Source organism: Platichthys flesus, chromosome 24, assembly GCF_949316205.1.
Source record: "Platichthys flesus chromosome 24, fPlaFle2.1, whole genome shotgun sequence".
Lineage (NCBI taxonomy): Eukaryota > Metazoa > Chordata > Actinopteri > Pleuronectiformes > Pleuronectidae > Platichthys > Platichthys flesus.
Window position 1 is genome coordinate 5,923,723 of NC_084968.1, and position 16,423 is coordinate 5,940,145.

The window sequence follows — 16,423 nt, forward strand, 5'->3', positions numbered from 1 at the left end:
ATCACAATAGAATGCTCCCACACTAGAATGTTTCGTGCTCAAGGTGAAGGAAAGTTCATGGAATAGAAGGACATTAGGTACAAGGTTAAAATTTCCATCAAACTCAGCAATGCATACTTGAATACAGAAATAAACATTTGTTCTCACAATGATCAAATATCTATTTTTCCTCTATGGTACATTTTGATAACTTGGAAACAAGAGACAATCATCAATGTTGATAGCGTGTTAACTCTGTTGGATATATATGTATATATATATATAATAAAACTTTTTTTCTGGGACTCTGATATTTCTTCATATCTTTGCAAACTCGATATAAGACTTAACATTCTTAAACATATTAGATGCAAACTGTACAGCTATGTTAAATATAATGTTATGAATATGAAGCTGAAATAGATTATGTTTTATAGTGGAAAATTGACACAATTTGGCTTTTCAACTGAGGTGGCTGACAATTAGGGGCTGAGCCATGGTCATTGCAAATGTGACCATTACATTTTGATGTTTGCCAAAATCTCGCAACCATGATTGAACAACTCACATTTGGACATAACTTGCCCCAAAATTTATATATATATATATATGTAATTATTATTGTGCACTTATAATAAACTGCTGCAGTTGCTCTGTAATGGTCAGGCAGTTGGGAGACTACAGGGGGAGGGATGTACCACCCGCTCGGATAGTCGAACCAATCAGAGAGCTCAAAACATCCCTTGGACCAATCCCAGTTAACTGTACTCTGCCTGGTCACAGCGATTATATTTATAAATGTTCATGAGCAACAGGATGTAAGTGTATCTCACTTCTCTGTGCCGTCAGAAGTTCACTTGTGAAAGCATCCACCGCATAAACGGCTGATTTCTTCATCGCAACGACTCAGGTGAGGCTACGATGCAGAAACAATGTCAGATTTCATGTGCCAACGCACTTGACTTTCGGTATCTCCTGTGTTTGTGATGTGCAAATGTTTCCTTCCTGTTTGAGCTGGAGACTAAACTTCAGCATCAGACACAAACTGCTTCTATTTCACTACTGCTCCTCATCTTTGTTACTTCAAACGAGCATCTATTTGTGATCTTGAATTAACTACAAAAACTCTAGTTGTAACGGGATGTCGTTGCACTGTAAATACAGTGACTTATTACTTTACGGAGGTGCTCTTTTCATCTCACTTCCAACACTGAGGTTATTGATCTTACAGATATTTATCATTGCCTTATAATTAATTGCCGTATTGCTCATTACTACATTTACCCACTTGATTTATTCACTGCAAGAGTTTTGCTGCACACTTGCTTTAGCTGGGCTGAGAAACTGTAGAATATACATACGAGAATTGTTGTGGATAACTCCTGTAATGGGAAGTTCCACTAATCAAGGTCTTGCTGTTATGACTGTTGCTCTGCACTTTGCTGATGCAATGTCAGAGTTCATGCCCATGCAACGGCAGCTGTTGAAATGTAGAAGACGCAGACAAAAGTTAGGTTTAGTTAGACTACAATATTACACTTTTCTATGTGATTTCATTGTCAGCATTTGTATGTCTTTTTGTATTTCTTGGCTCATCAGTCAATTCTGTAGCTATTTGGATTGCACTAGCCTATATTAACGCTCCCACACGCATAAAATTGGATTGATCCATTTTTTTTGACCTGTTCAGGCATTCCTAGCTAGCACTGGAAATGTATATCAAATTAATGCATATCAAAGTGTGGCCTTTCAGTTCATACAATGAACACTACCACAAATGTATCTAGGTTGGTAACATATATAATCACTATTGGTGTCTAAGGCAAGCCTTGACATCTGATACCAATAAATTTGGCTCATAAGGACCAATAGGGGGATACATTATTTATCTATTATCTTATCGATTAAGTTTAAACTAAAAAGGAGGATGAGAGACCCACCTGATTGATACATACAAATAGGAGGTGAGTTTGGGCTATATTGTGAAAGAATAAACTCTATTGGGATGAACTCTGATCGTCTCCCCTGAATTACTTTGAACACTATTGGGACTCCAGTAATTGTGAAGTTTACGTGTCAGAAGTCCGGACTTAGAATCTGTCCCTGTGCTGGACTTTTATCATCCAACAGGCGGTGCCCCTGCTCTCCGTAATTACAAGCCGCCGCTGGACTTAGACCGATCGGTTTGAAGTTGTTTGCTTCCAGAAACTCTGTATAAGAAATATGTAACCTTTGTTCTATGAGACTCTTTACTGACTTAATTGTGGTAAAGCTTGTCTCCATACATTATATACAACATATTCTACTTTGACCACTCCGGGATTTGTGCCCATTTGTGTATGCATTCATCAAGAGGTTCAGATCCATTTCCAGTACACTGCTGTTGCTGCGTTTGCTTATGTAGAGCAGACCAACAGTATGGCTAAAAATGTACTATTTAGCAGAAATGTGGAGGCTGCAGTCTATTTAATAATAATATAAATAATCATTATAAAACTTTACTTCTATAGCACTTATCTAAACAAAGTTACAAAGCGTATCGTATATCTTGGGCAGCCAAGAGGTCGATGATGGTGAAGTTGATGCTGAAGGAAGAATTCTCCGCAGACCCAGAACTTGCTTGTATAGTTAAAGTTTATTACACAGAAGTCTTCACAGGTCAGGGCGGACTCTAGAATCCGGAGACATTCACACGCCAATAGTGAAGCCTGCTTTGCAGGCGTCAAACATACAATATATATAGGGGTTGCCTACGCCCATGGCAACATCCCACATCCCATGGTTGAGAGGTGCATGACTACATCTGTTTGAACACATAAAATGTGAATGTAAGGATGAATTCATAACATCATGCCTCGTGCTTAATAGAAGAAAACCCATTTTCTACACTCATCCCTTAAGGGGTCAAAGATCATACCCTAGGGGAGAGAACTAACAAGAAATGCATAGAAGAACTACTGAGAGTGTAAAGATGGGGCCTCATGCTTAAACATGTGATTTCTGGTTCATACTAAGGTTAAAACTAGCAGAATATTCTACAAGCGCTTTGATAAGGAAGAAAAGAACACTTAATGCCCTTAATATCAGTTGCAAAGGGTCTGATGGTTTATGGTTTACGGGTTAATCACACACCTTTAGCTGATGTAATGCTTCAGTTAAATGAGAGAAATTGATGGAAACATGATTATTAGACCTATTCGCTCACTGTGACTTTTCTGTTTCCCTACAGTTGAATTTAGGCCTCCAAACAAAACAGTGATGGCAGCAGCAACCTTAACCAGAAGCACCAGAGTCATGGGCCTAATGCTCGCCACGATGAGTTTAGTTTGCTTTGCAAACTTACTGGTGGTGGAGGAGAAACTGGTAAATATATTATTGGTTACCTTTTATGAAATGTGTGAGTGGCTAGAAAATGTCAAAGTGAGCGCATGTGAGAATACAGAAGGAAAATGCCTGGAAAATTACGTTTCTAAGTCTAATATTGTAATTCAGCTAAAAGACAGTGATCATACACATGGGTGTATTCAGGAGATCTTACATATAACATCACGTATATTTTTACCAAGATGCAGCTGTTTGTGTCCCTCAGGGTACCTTTTCCCCTAAACTGCGGTTCCACTCTTTGATCTTAGCAACAACTGCTTTCTTAAATGAAAACAGGAAATGAAACCAGACAGTATATGCTAAAGTGCGGAGAAAAGACAATTATTCTCAGATCTCTTTGTTTCAGAAGTCTCGCCAGGTCATAATTCCACTGAATATAGGCCATTTTGAAATGTAGTGTAAGATCGCAGCACAAACAGAACGGACAGAAGCCGATTTTAGTCAATTTTGTGTGCATGAGGATGTGAAACAATTGGCCTTATGCCAGCATGCTACAGAGTATAACAGTGTATCTATTGTGACCCCTGAATTACAGGAGATAATAAGGGCACAGTTCAGGAACAATGAGAAATTCCTACAATCTGAAAAGGTGAGTCGTTAAATCCCTTTTATTGAAGTATTAAGCCACTATATAACTTGATCACCCTTTTTAATTCTCTACCCTACAGGCTAAATTTGAGTCAGAGCGTAAAAGAATCTTGGAGATGGCGGACTGCAACATGGCCAAATTGAACATTTTGAGAAAGCTTCCGAATTTGTCGGCGTCTGAGTTGAAAGATATAGAGAACCTCACTCTCACCACCGACGCTTATGTGAGAAACAGGTTCAGAGATATGGATAAGGTGGTGGAAAACCTTGAATCAAAGTCGGAGGAAATGAGAGAGATGATAGAATATACAGAGTTGATGACTCAACTGCAGCCTGACTATTGAGTGGCCTACATGTAACCTGCATGTAAAACCTGCACTTCCTGATGTCAGGTTATTGTGCTACATCCTCATTTACCTGTGCTCTGTTGATTTCTCCTCCGTAACAAAACCCTAGTAACACAGCACAGCATTTCTTTTATTATATGATACAACTGTGTGTGTGTGTTGTGGTGGACTTTTCTTCTAGTGCTCTTCTTTTAATTTTGTCTGCACTGTTAACTTTGAAATAGTCAACTTTCATAGCTATTACTTCTGTTTGGAATTCGAGGTTATACTTATCACACATTTTGTTGAGACTTCTATGTTAAGATTTTCTTAATTTGGGGCTTACAGTGTTTCTATGTGATTAGATTTTCAGTATTTATATTCATTTGTGACATCAGTCTATTGTGAAACTTTTTGAACTGCACTAGCCTGTATGGACGCTTCCAGAGACAATAAAGTTCGATTGATTCATTTATTTTACCTACAAGTGCATTTTCTTTCCCTCACAGTATTTCAGGACCCATTTCTGAAGTGTGGTATTTCAGAACTCAAATGCAAACCAGTATTACCCGTCTTTTGCTGTGATAATATCAAATGTCATTTCCTTGTACGCTCATATCGCCATGGCAATAAACAAAACAGCACACATAGTCATGAAACACCCACTTTGTGTATTAACAAATCATGGAGTTAGCGCATATGTACAAACACTCCCCCTTCATTATTGACCAATCAAATTATACCTACTGTTATACCTACTGTTATAATTCTGTTTGATGCGACTCGTGACTCTCCAGTGCTGCTAGAGTGCCGGGACTGTGCTATGGGTGCCCATTGCTTAGCTATAACTTTTCATAGCTTTCATTGCTTCTAAATAAATGCTTGATTGAACCAAACCGAGACCAGCTCTTCTCATATTCAGGATAAACGAACACGCAACGACATTCATTAGCGTAGACTGACATACAATAAATCCAGCTGCCATGGCACTATGCAGAAGAATGCTGTGGACCCTTGGATTTCTTGGATCGATTTTTCTCATCATGTCCGTTTACGGATGGGACAGGTTCCACCGAAAAATAGGTAAAATGTGTGTTTGTTAGTTTCTCACTGTTCCTGCTGCATCCTGCTCTTGGTTTAAAACGCATTTTGTTCATTTTATTCATTGTTTGCATTATGCTCTCCACTGCTATTGAAATGGGTATTAGTAAATGCAGGCACGTGCACAGACATTTTGGGGGGCAGGTGCTCAAACCCCAAAAAAAGGGCACCCATCGCCAACATTATTTATGCCATATTGAATAACCAAATAATATGTTAGGTTTAGGGTTAGAGTTGGTGATGTGATGGGCTCCCCTGGACAGGTTAGGGTTACTGATTCTCCCTCATCTGTTTAACTAGTTGACAGCCTGATCAAAGATAAAAGAGAGCTGCTACCCTGAGCTGCTTGCTGCAGTTCCCTGTCCTTCTGCTTTTAGAGATCCTCTTTTCTTGACATTAAGCTGCAAATTTTGTAAATGAGATAAATCAATGTTGTGCATAATTATCAAGAGTGACTTACATAATCTCTATAAAGCTGACAACACAGTACACAATTTTTTTACTGTTTTCTATCAGAGTTGAAGCATAAGAAGCATCACACTAATAATATTTAACCACAATTTACCTCACCAGACTGTCATGTAGCTCATCTTAAGACCTACCTTTCATTTTAATAATTACGATTTTAAATGAAACAAAACTAGTGAACTTGTCTAATTTGTAGAACAGTAAAGCTGCCCTTCTCTGCCTGCCTGTCTGTCTGCCTGCCTGTCTGTCTGTCTGTCTGTCTGCCTTCCTGCCTGTCTGTCTGTATATATCTCCCTCTCTCTCTTCATTAAACATGACAAACATCAGTAAACAGCTGGACAAGACTTTGAAATCACGGATTTCGAGAGTTTTTTGTTTGTTTATTATTTAGGAAACGTCGGACCAGTTGCGACGTAATGTTTTCAGCGGCACTAATGTTGTGGTTCATTAATCACCAAACAACGTTGGGGGATTGCACAATCACCGTCATAACCTGGTTGTCTTATGCTGCGGGTCAGAGAGGAAGTAGCTGCAACCGTTTGGCGCTCAGCTGCATGAGGAGGAGAAGGAGGAGGTAGAGGCGCTGGGGGGGGGGGGGGGGGGGGGCTTGTGAGAGCCGCGGAGCATATCAGGGCGAAATTCTCACAAGAAATCAAATAAATGCCCGTCAGATATCAAAACACATTAAGGGGGAATTGATGACAGAGAGAGTAATTTTTATTCTTAAATATTTATGAATGAAGAAAAAATTGGTCTCCAGCAGAGGGCACTTTTCTCATCCAGGGCAGAAGGGCCAATGCTTGAGCACCACTTGGGGTCTATCTGTGCACGTGCCTGAATACATGGACTGGTAGATGGTGCACATGTGACCTCAGCTCTGATTACTTTTGGATTATCATGTATTACATTTCTTTACCTGACTGAGGCTTTCCCCAAGAGAGATATTTTCCTTCTGGTTTTGTTTTGGCCGAACCTATTTTCTCTTTGAGTAACAATTCAATGCTAAAGCTATTGTTAGCACTAAACACTTTGGATGACTGAATGTATCTTCTGCTTCTCCTTGTCAAAGCTGAAAGGATGCATAAATTACAGGAAGGGAGAAAACAGCTGCTAAAAGAAATCTGTGAAAATGACAAAGAGGCCATTTCTAAGCAGAAACGCAGTCTTGAAGACTTGAGTGACAGTGAGCTGGAGAACCTCATTGTGGATGACAAGCAGGGCATCATCTACTGTTACATTCCCAAGGTGACACGGACATGAACACACAGCACACAAGATTGTTTAGGAACATACTTTATAGCTAAATACCCCGCTGGCTGCACACTCTGTCTCTCAGGTTGGATGTACCAACTGGAAGAGGGTGATGTATGTACTGAAACACGGGGAGTCATATCAGGAAACTAGTTCCATATATGATCAGTACGTTCATGGCCTTGACACCTTACGTCTTTTAAGCAGCTACCCAAGAATAGAGAGGAAGGTGAGTCCATATGGTGACCTCAGAAGTATGTTTAAACTTACAAACCAAAAGTTTGTCTGGCTATGAGTTGATTCAGTTTCAACACAGTCAGTATGACAGAGTGTTCATCTCATCATCATCACATCTCATTTTCGTCCGCTTATCCGGGGTCGGGTCGCGGGGGGAGCAGCACAAGCAGGGGGCCCCAGACTTCCCTTTCCCGGGCCACATTGACCAACTCTGACAGGGGGATCCCGAGGCGTTCCCAGGCCAGTGTTGAGATATAATCACTCCACCTAGTCCTGGGTCTTCCCCGAGGTCTCCTCCCCACTGGACATGCCTGAAACACCTCCCAAGGAAGACGCCCAGCCACCCTTCTGAGAAAACTCATCTCGGCCGCTTGTACCCGCGATCTCGTCCTTTCGGTCATCACCCAGCCCTCATGACCATAGGTGAGGATAGGAACGAAGATCGACCGGTAGATCGAGAGCTTTGCCTTGCGGCTCAGCTCTCTTTTCGTTACAACGGTGCGGTAAAGCAAACGCAATACCGCCCCCGCTGCTCCGATTCTCCGGCCAATCTCACGCTCCATAGTACCCTCACTCGCGAACAAGACCCCAAGGTACTTGAACTCCTTCACTTGGGCTAAGGACTCATTTCCTACCCGGAGTAAGCAATCCATCGGTTTCCTGCTAAGAGTCATGGCCTCAGATTTAGCGGTGCTGATCCTCATCCCAGCCGCTTCACACTCGGCCGCCAGCCGATCCAGTGAGTGCTGAAGGTCACAGGCCGATGATCCAATGAGGACCACGTCATCTGCAAAAAGCAGTGACGAGATCCTCAGACCACTGAACTGCAACCCCTCCCCACCACGACTACGCCTCGGACTATGCCCGACCGGGCTCCGTGGCAAACCCGGCCACCAGGCGCTCGCCATCGAGCCCTCCTTCTGGGCCTATCTCCTCGTTTTTCGCTATTCATTGAGGCTTTTTGAACCATTCTTAGTCTGGCCCCTCACCTGAGACCACTCTGCCATGAGAGACCCTACCAGGAGCACAAGGCTCCAGACAACACAGCCCTCAGGTTCACAGGGACACGCAAACCTCTCCACCACGATAAGGTGACGGTTCCAGGAGAGGAGAGTGTTCATGTGTATCCTATTTGTTAACCACAGGCAAAGCTGAAGCACTACACCAAATTCCTGTTTGTAAGGGACCCGTTCGTCCGTCTCATCTCCGCCTTCCGAGACAAATTCGAAGATTCGAAGAACAACCACTACTATAACCCCCTCAGCCAACACATCCAGCGTCTCTACAGCAGCCAGCCTTATCCGCCATTGCTTACTGGAGGCAAATGCATCGTCTTTGCCACCCCTGCCTCATACAGTAAGGACATTTTGAATGCTACAATGATCCTGTCCTCTGCGTTGTTGATGGAAATTTACCTAAAGGTTGATACTGGTTGGTTTTATTTCTCAGGTATGATTTAATTGGCCATGTGGAGACTCTACAGGAGGATGCTGAACAGCTACTGAACACCTTAAAGCTGCAGAACGACATTAAGTTCCCTCCTTCCTATGTCAACCTTACAACTGCTGAGTCTGTGTCAGGCTGGTTCAGAAAAGTGCCTCTAGTGGAAAGGATGAAGCTGTACAAGCTCTATGAAATTGACTTTAAGCTTTTTGGCTACAGAAAGCCAGATGAATTGCTTGATGGTTGAGAGGAGGTCATGAGAACTTCACTCCTCTCTATGAAACCAATAAGCACAGAAACCACAGCAGTCACTGCTCAGCCAAGAGCAGACAATCGCTTTTGTTATGAAGCGACAACCATTCAATAAATGTAACTTAATAAAAGAAGCAAAACAAAAGACTGTTTAATTAATGAAAAAGAATTGCAGAGAAAATCTTTCCCAGCTGGAGAAGATTAGAGCTCTCATACCTGGAGTGTATCAGGAGGTCTGACTGCAAACATACAAAGATAATACATCAGAACATTAAGTCATCTGTATAATATTCCTGTGAGTAACTGATGGTGAAATGTTCGCTCTGCTTGAAGTGAAAACCTCTTTTCTCAGAGTGTCATTCTGTTTTAGACAGGAATCTGAACTAGGCGCACAGAGTACCGTACAGTCTGTGTATCTACTACAATAAATAAAGTTGGTGGAAAGAGAACACTGAATGTGAGTGGAGTCAGATTTTCTCTGAACCATGGTTCTCCTTTCCTAACTCCTTTCCTAACTCCTCATGGCTTCTCCCTCAATGCTTTCCTTGACCTTGTGAAGTTTCCCATCAGGGTCAAGCAGCAGTGGTTGAGAAATTAGTTTATTTAGATTTTCCGAACGTTCTCCATGTAAGATAGTTCTCTCTTTGTAACAGCTCTCTGCCACCTCTTAAATACAGGACAAAATGTATTCATGTAATGTGGGTCTAGACACAGCATTAAAGTAATGAAGTTATTCTGAGAAGTGATGGCCTATTTCAATGGCAAGACAAAAAAAATCTACAGAAGAATGAGGAAGTGTAGTGCATTCACTTGAAAAAACACTATATTATCAAGTCCAAATACCGTTCAAGAATGACATTCTTTTACATGTACATTCCTGTTTGAGAACAACACTGAGTCATTCAGTTTAGATTAAGATTAAGATTAAGATGCATTTACTAGTCCCAAACACATGCACAGACATGCACAGGCACACTCATGCAGGTAGGGAAATTTAACCTCTGCTTTTGACCCATCTGTTGCAGGACACAAAGAGCAGTGAGCGACCATGTATGGCCCCCGGGGAGCATATGCTGGGGGAGTAAGGTGCCTTGCTCAGGGGCACTAGACAGGGTAGGGAGAATCCACTTGGTTTTTTGGACAGATCAATCCAGGTTTGTCTTTTTGTTGTTTCTCCGTGGAGTCAAACCAGAGACGAACCAGAGACCTTTTCTGCCCATAGTCCAAGTTTCTGTCACTAGTCCACCGCCTCTCCGCAACCTAAAGCACTTTATCTTTGTCTTTTAGGATGTCACATCTTTGATGGTTAAAAGGCCTATGTGAAAACTCATGTTTGTCCAGAATAGGCATTGTAATTTTGCCAGTTGGTGTTTGATTTTATATTGTTAAAAAAACAACCTTTTGCAATAAAAATGTCAATTAAGATGATTTAGTCAGAGCCCATATTTGTATGTCTCGAATAATCCGAACCCCAGAAGGGGAGGAGGGTTGATGTCTGGACCTCTTGCATTTTAGTTGAAGACCCCTGGACTAGAGTGCGAGAGTGCAGCCGTGCTTGTGAACTGTATGTGCAATCATTAAAAACTACGCAACTGGTTTACATGCGGAGTGGGACACGACCAAAGGAAGAAGACATTCAATTTGGGTGTAGATACATATGGGTCCAGTGATACCAGGTAAAGGGCAACTTTTGTGTCTTTATTACAAAACAACACATTTTTACGTTGAAATCCAAACACAAGGTGATTGTGGCTCAGAGTCCATTATGCAGATTACTTCCATATCCTTGTGGAAAATCATTTGCCTTCTGATTAACGTTACAGGTGAACAGTGACATTTCTGGGCAGCTGTAGACTCTCTTGCTGATGGGTGAACTTGAACCTATCATCCACTTGCCCTCTGTGGCAGTTTAGGCCGGAACAGCCCCGTCGCGATTCTTTAGTCTCTGACATCTATTTGTCTGAAGCCCAGGGGTGGGCAGTCCGTGGCTCAGCAGTCCTTTGGTGCCTTTGGCCCCTCGAAAGATTTGAGTGGTGTGTCAGAGAGAGAAATAGAAATACAGAGACAGAGAGAGGTGCCCAAGGATGCAACGTGCACTCTTCTGCGGTGCCATTACGAGAAGAGGACGAGAGTGCAAACGACAACAGACGCTAAGGACAAAGACAAAATGGCTTTTGGTCACACACGTGGCCTTTGATTCATTGTGACATCTGAAATGCCCAGCGTCAGGCTCACTGTCCTGTCCACAGCTTATATTTACAGTTTTATTTATTTACATCTGATACATTTATGTAGCTGTGACAGTTCAACACTCGCAGCTCTCTCTATACGTCTCTCATACTCACATATTTTCCTCACGTCTCAGTAGTCTCTCTTCGAGCCACAGCTCCCTTTCAAAGGCATTTGGCAGTAGCCATTTTGCATCCCTCCCAGCAGTACTAAGTTTATTTGGAGGAAGCAAAAATGGTGCAATTAATAATATTTTTGTATCACTTTGTCATATTGAGCTTTCCTCACACTGAGCCAGTGGTGCTGGTGATTTAAACATGGGAAAGCTGGCAAGCTCCTCCTCTATTTCTTTTATTCCTTCCCCTAACACGTCCCCCAGCCCTTCATCCACCTCGTCCCCCTCCCCTGAGTCCCTCTGTACCACCTTAGGCCTCACTCTCTCCCCTGTCCTTGCGTCCAACATGTCTGCAGCTAGAATTTCGGAGGTAAGCTTCAGCCCACTCGTCTTGCAGTTGGTGTACAAGGCGTTCCCGTGGCCATTGCTTGGGTTGCTGACAGGGGTGGACTGGGACAAAAATTCAGCCCTGGCATTGTCTGTCCAGACCAGCCCACTACATTATCAGCGGACACCACATAGAAGTCCACAAATCTCGCCGCGTCTTCTTTCATGCATACTACTGTTACCACCTAGCTCAAAGACGGCAACAAGAAGGGAGGCTACACACAAACCTCTCAAGCCAAAAGTAAATTTATTTAACTCCAAATCAAGATAGCTCTAACTACGTAGTGGGATGTGTAAAATATGTTACGTGTCAGTGGTGTTAACAGTGTTTGGATGTGTGAAAATAAGGTGTGATGTATGTTGTAAGGTGCAGAAGCAAAGAAAAACAAAGGCTGAGGGCCCCATGCCCCTGGAGGCAGCCTTTATATCTGCAGCTGAAGCCCAGCCCAAAAGGGCAGGCCCAAGGTGACGCCCCTGCCAGCTCTACCTGTGTCTGGAAAACAACTCCTCAGGCCCTCACATGTCAAGTGGTCAACCTGAGAAGGACATGGATACATTATAATGTCTGAAAAATCAAGAAAATGTTTTCCTCTGTGCTGCACCTAGAGTTGGAACTTTTTGGATGTGTGTTTCTTTTAAAACCTTTTGAAAATTATAATAATTATGAAGTATGAATTTATACATAAAAAAATACATGATAAACTTACCAAATTCTAACAGTGGTCCCAAATGTCCACATATAAAACAGAGGGAGAACGACAAATATATCACAACAACCTGTAATGGAGAATAATTGATCATTTAGTGTACATGATCACACCATTAAGGATCAAATAAAACTTCTGAAAAGAATTATTAAAATGACAAATAATAAAATACTACATCCATAATGATTATAAATGATTAAGAATGACAATGTGTGATAGCCACTGCTAGCCCTCTATAGCCAATTGGCCGGCCCAATTGGAGGGAATTTAGAGAGGACCAGACCGGCCCACATTGGGTCAACGGCTCACCGGGTCGATGCCCGGTAGGCCGGATGGTCAGTCCAGCCCTGGTTGCTGTGGATCAGGGTCCCGCTGTAGCTGTTACCATGGTGGCCACCATTCCCCTGGTTGCTGAGGAGGGTGGTTGACGTGGTTGTGGTCGCGGTCCCGTTTCGTTTCTCCGTTAGCCGAAATCCCTCCGACAGCAAGCTGGCGCTGCTCGGGGACTGCAGAGTGGCAGAGGAGCCGAGTAGTCCTGCCCCTTTCCAGACGACAGCGAATTATTTGGCAGCTGGTGGCCCTGGCGTCCAATGTTGTGTCGCCTGGTCAAGAAGTACAGGACACACATACGAATGCTACACCCGCGCAGAAGAAAAGGATGTAGACAGCCAGGACGTGACGCCCACCGGCTGTGGCTACTGCTCCTCCAGCTTTAGGGCCTTTTAGTGTGAGGTGATAGGCTGCTCTACGACAGGGAGAGTGGTCTCTGCTACCTGGTCTCACCTCCTGGAACCAAGATGAAAAGAGCGAGAGTGTGAATTGACCTGTACGTGGCGTGAAAATGTAAGTATAATGAAGCATGAAGCAACAGTTAAAACAAAATAAAGAACTTGCGGTTGACATCAGTGCAGTAGTATCTGGCATGTGCAGATGTATTTCCCCAGGCTCTCCCCTGTGACGGTCACCTCCAGGTCAGAGTGATGTTGCCGGGTGTGTCTGTGGAGAGGATGTTCCCAGCTGCAGGGCCTGGGAGTCAGCTGGACGCACGGCAACAGGAGGCAGGCTGATGGAAACTTGCAGCTCCCTGGTGGAAGGAGAGCAATGCCCTGGAAGAGAGAGAGCAAGCGGCGAGACAGCAGAGAGGTGAATAACAGGAGACGGGGGTATATGATACTACCAGTTGATGCTTTACTTAATTTGCATTGTGTGTGATCACCACATGAAAGTGGAGTACACGTACCCTCCTTTAAATCACATTTCCTCAAGGCCTCCTCTACCGAATCACCTGGACAAGGCCTGGACACACACACACACAAAATGTAGTCAAACCTTTGCATCAAAGGTTTAAGAAGGAACAGAAGTCTTTCCTTTTCCTTTGCATTTAAAAACAGATCCACAAATAGTAAAAACAATCTATTAATGATGTATCAAGTGTGATATGATTAGTGAAGGTTGCATCTCTTGTTTTCTGGTATCTACCCAACATCATAATTAGACGTTTTACTTCAGCTCTGCTCATCTGTTTTTTAACAAAAAATTACTTTAGTGTTTCCACTATCAACTAATGTAAAATAATAAACACACTGATCAGAAATATCTACATTTTTACACTTAACTCAGCTTTTCTAAATCAATACAGTTGCTGCCTGCCTGTGATTTTCATTCCTGGAAGCCTTCCGGTTCTCTGTGTGTAGAGTAGTACTCACTTTGCTGACGTGCTCCTGCAGGCTGCTTCCTTCTCGCTCCACACACAGCCCAGTCCTCTGGCTCTGGCACACAGCTCACAGTTGGGATACAGCGTGCAGCCTTCAGCCTGGACACGAGCCAGAGACAGAGGGCTGCCCACCAGAGCCTGGCCCTGGAAACAAAAGATGAAAGCTGATATGTCCTGGAACTGCAGGTTACTTTGTTTGTCAAGGGTGTGTACGGATGCATGTAGTTTTACCTTGTGTAGTAATATATTGTTGACAGGTTAAGTTGAGGCGAACAGAGGAATCTCCTGCAGAAGGGTGGTGTTCTGGCCCACTACCTCCACCTGGTGGAGCTCCCCACGGTCTGCAACATACACGATCACATGGTGAACTTTTACATATCATCTTTTAACAAACTATTTGAACTATTTTTCTGTGATTAATTCCCAAAGTATTAAATATGTCTAGAAAGATGCTGTTAGCAACATTAAGGTCCTTATATCTCCTCACCTGTTCCGAGGTGCAGCACCACTCCTGATGGCTCCGCTCCTGTTTTGGTTACAGCCAGCTTGGTGTATCTTGTCCCCTTGCGGACCAGCAGGGGTGCTGCGTTGACGCTGTTCTCCGTCAGAGGGTGGTCCCTCACGAATGTCAGCACCTTGTCTGGGAGATTTAGAGATGATCAAATCCTTCGGCCTTTAATGCGTTATTTAAACACTTAAAAAAGTGTGGAGGGGAGAAGATATACATTAAGAACGTTGAAGGAGGCATTGTATAAGAGATTGATAGAAAGATATGGGATAGTAAAGCTCAGTACCTGGCCAGACCGGGGTGTGGGGACATGATTCCAGCCCTCACCGGTCTTCTTCAGCTCTTTAAAGGGGGCGTCCATCACTTTGATGATGTCAGACTGAAAACACACACTGCAGACAGCTCCTCACGTTCCCTGTGAACAACAAGTAATAAGAGTTAATTTCTCATGTCATCAAATATAAATTTAAAAAGTTTTAGGGGAAAAGCCTATTAAATTTGTTACTGAGAGTGTTTTTAACTTCTTTCCAAGAGTGTCAAAAAACATGTGCACGGTTCTGCTTGTTCCTCATCTTACCACTGGGTGGTGAAGAGTCCATAGAAGTGCGTGCTGCTGGGTTGCCTGGCGTGTGCCGCATGGTGAAAACAACGGTCAAGATGTTGTAGCGCTGATCACATGGGTTTGGGGTTGCTTCAGTTACACAACATCTAGATTCATCGTACATTATAATAAAATCTGGGTAAATGAGAGAAATACATGGAAACATGATTATTAGACTTATTGACTCACTGTGACTTTTCTGTGTCCCTTCAGTTGAATTTAAGCCTCCAAACAAACTGATTTTCCTGGCGACTTTTTACTTTTACTCGCTACATTCTTACACAAATTTCTTTCTACCTCATATATTCTCAAAACTGGCTCGTAACTTGAGCGAGAGAGAGGCTACGCACGGCGCACCTCTCTCTCGCTCACTCTCGTGCCCGCTGCCTCGGGAGACGTGCAGGTCCGGCGGTGCAAATAGGGTACTGTTAAAAATATGTTCTTACTGTTTGTATAACAGAACACGACAAGGATATCCGGAAGAAGACAAACACATTTGAGGCATAACCAAATATACATAAGGCGTTTAAGCTGGGCCTGTGACAGGTACTCACTCTAGTCATTTCTGCGAGTCCTCTTTTCAGTTTTATGTGCCTAGAACTTGTTTCCCTTTGCTGAGTTATCATAAGGGGAATTGTGTATCACTCCTGCTACTGATGAAAGGTCCATGTTTAGTGATATTTACCGAATTATGTAGTGGTTATACTGTGGTCTATTAGTGGTTTTAGGTTGAGGCAAGAGGCACTTGTTTATTCTGTTTTGTTGATTATTTGTTATCCCTAGAAGTTCAAATTTACTAGTCCAATAATATTTGAACCTCAGCATCTGGGGTTCCAAATTTGTAAAATTATACATTATATGTATATTGTTGTTGAAGAAAAAAAAAGTAGAAAACCAGTATATATTTACTCACTGTTTACTTCTTATTTACTCACTTTTTTCCAAAATGTATACAAAGTAGCCTTTATTTTTGACATAAACATTTCTGAATAAAAATATATGAAAGATTAAAGATATGAAAAGTGAAGTAAAAAGAGAAATGCAAAATGCAAAACAGTAAACAGTGTCCGATTGCAATATGCAATGTAATGCAGTATAATATAATATGAGATAATGTGTTAATTTAACACATC

General features: G+C 42.6%; 2 pseudogenes; one reads left to right on the forward strand and one right to left on the reverse strand.

Annotated features, from left to right (window-relative positions):
• The first annotated feature begins 769 nt into the window (after window positions 1-769).
• LOC133950222 (carbohydrate sulfotransferase 12-like) lies at window positions 770-10,404 on the forward strand (annotated as a pseudogene).
• A 1,586-nt stretch (window positions 10,405-11,990) lies between these two features.
• On the reverse strand, window positions 11,991-15,841 carry LOC133949579 (semaphorin-4F-like; annotated as a pseudogene).
• Between the last annotated feature and the right edge of the window lie 582 nt (window positions 15,842-16,423).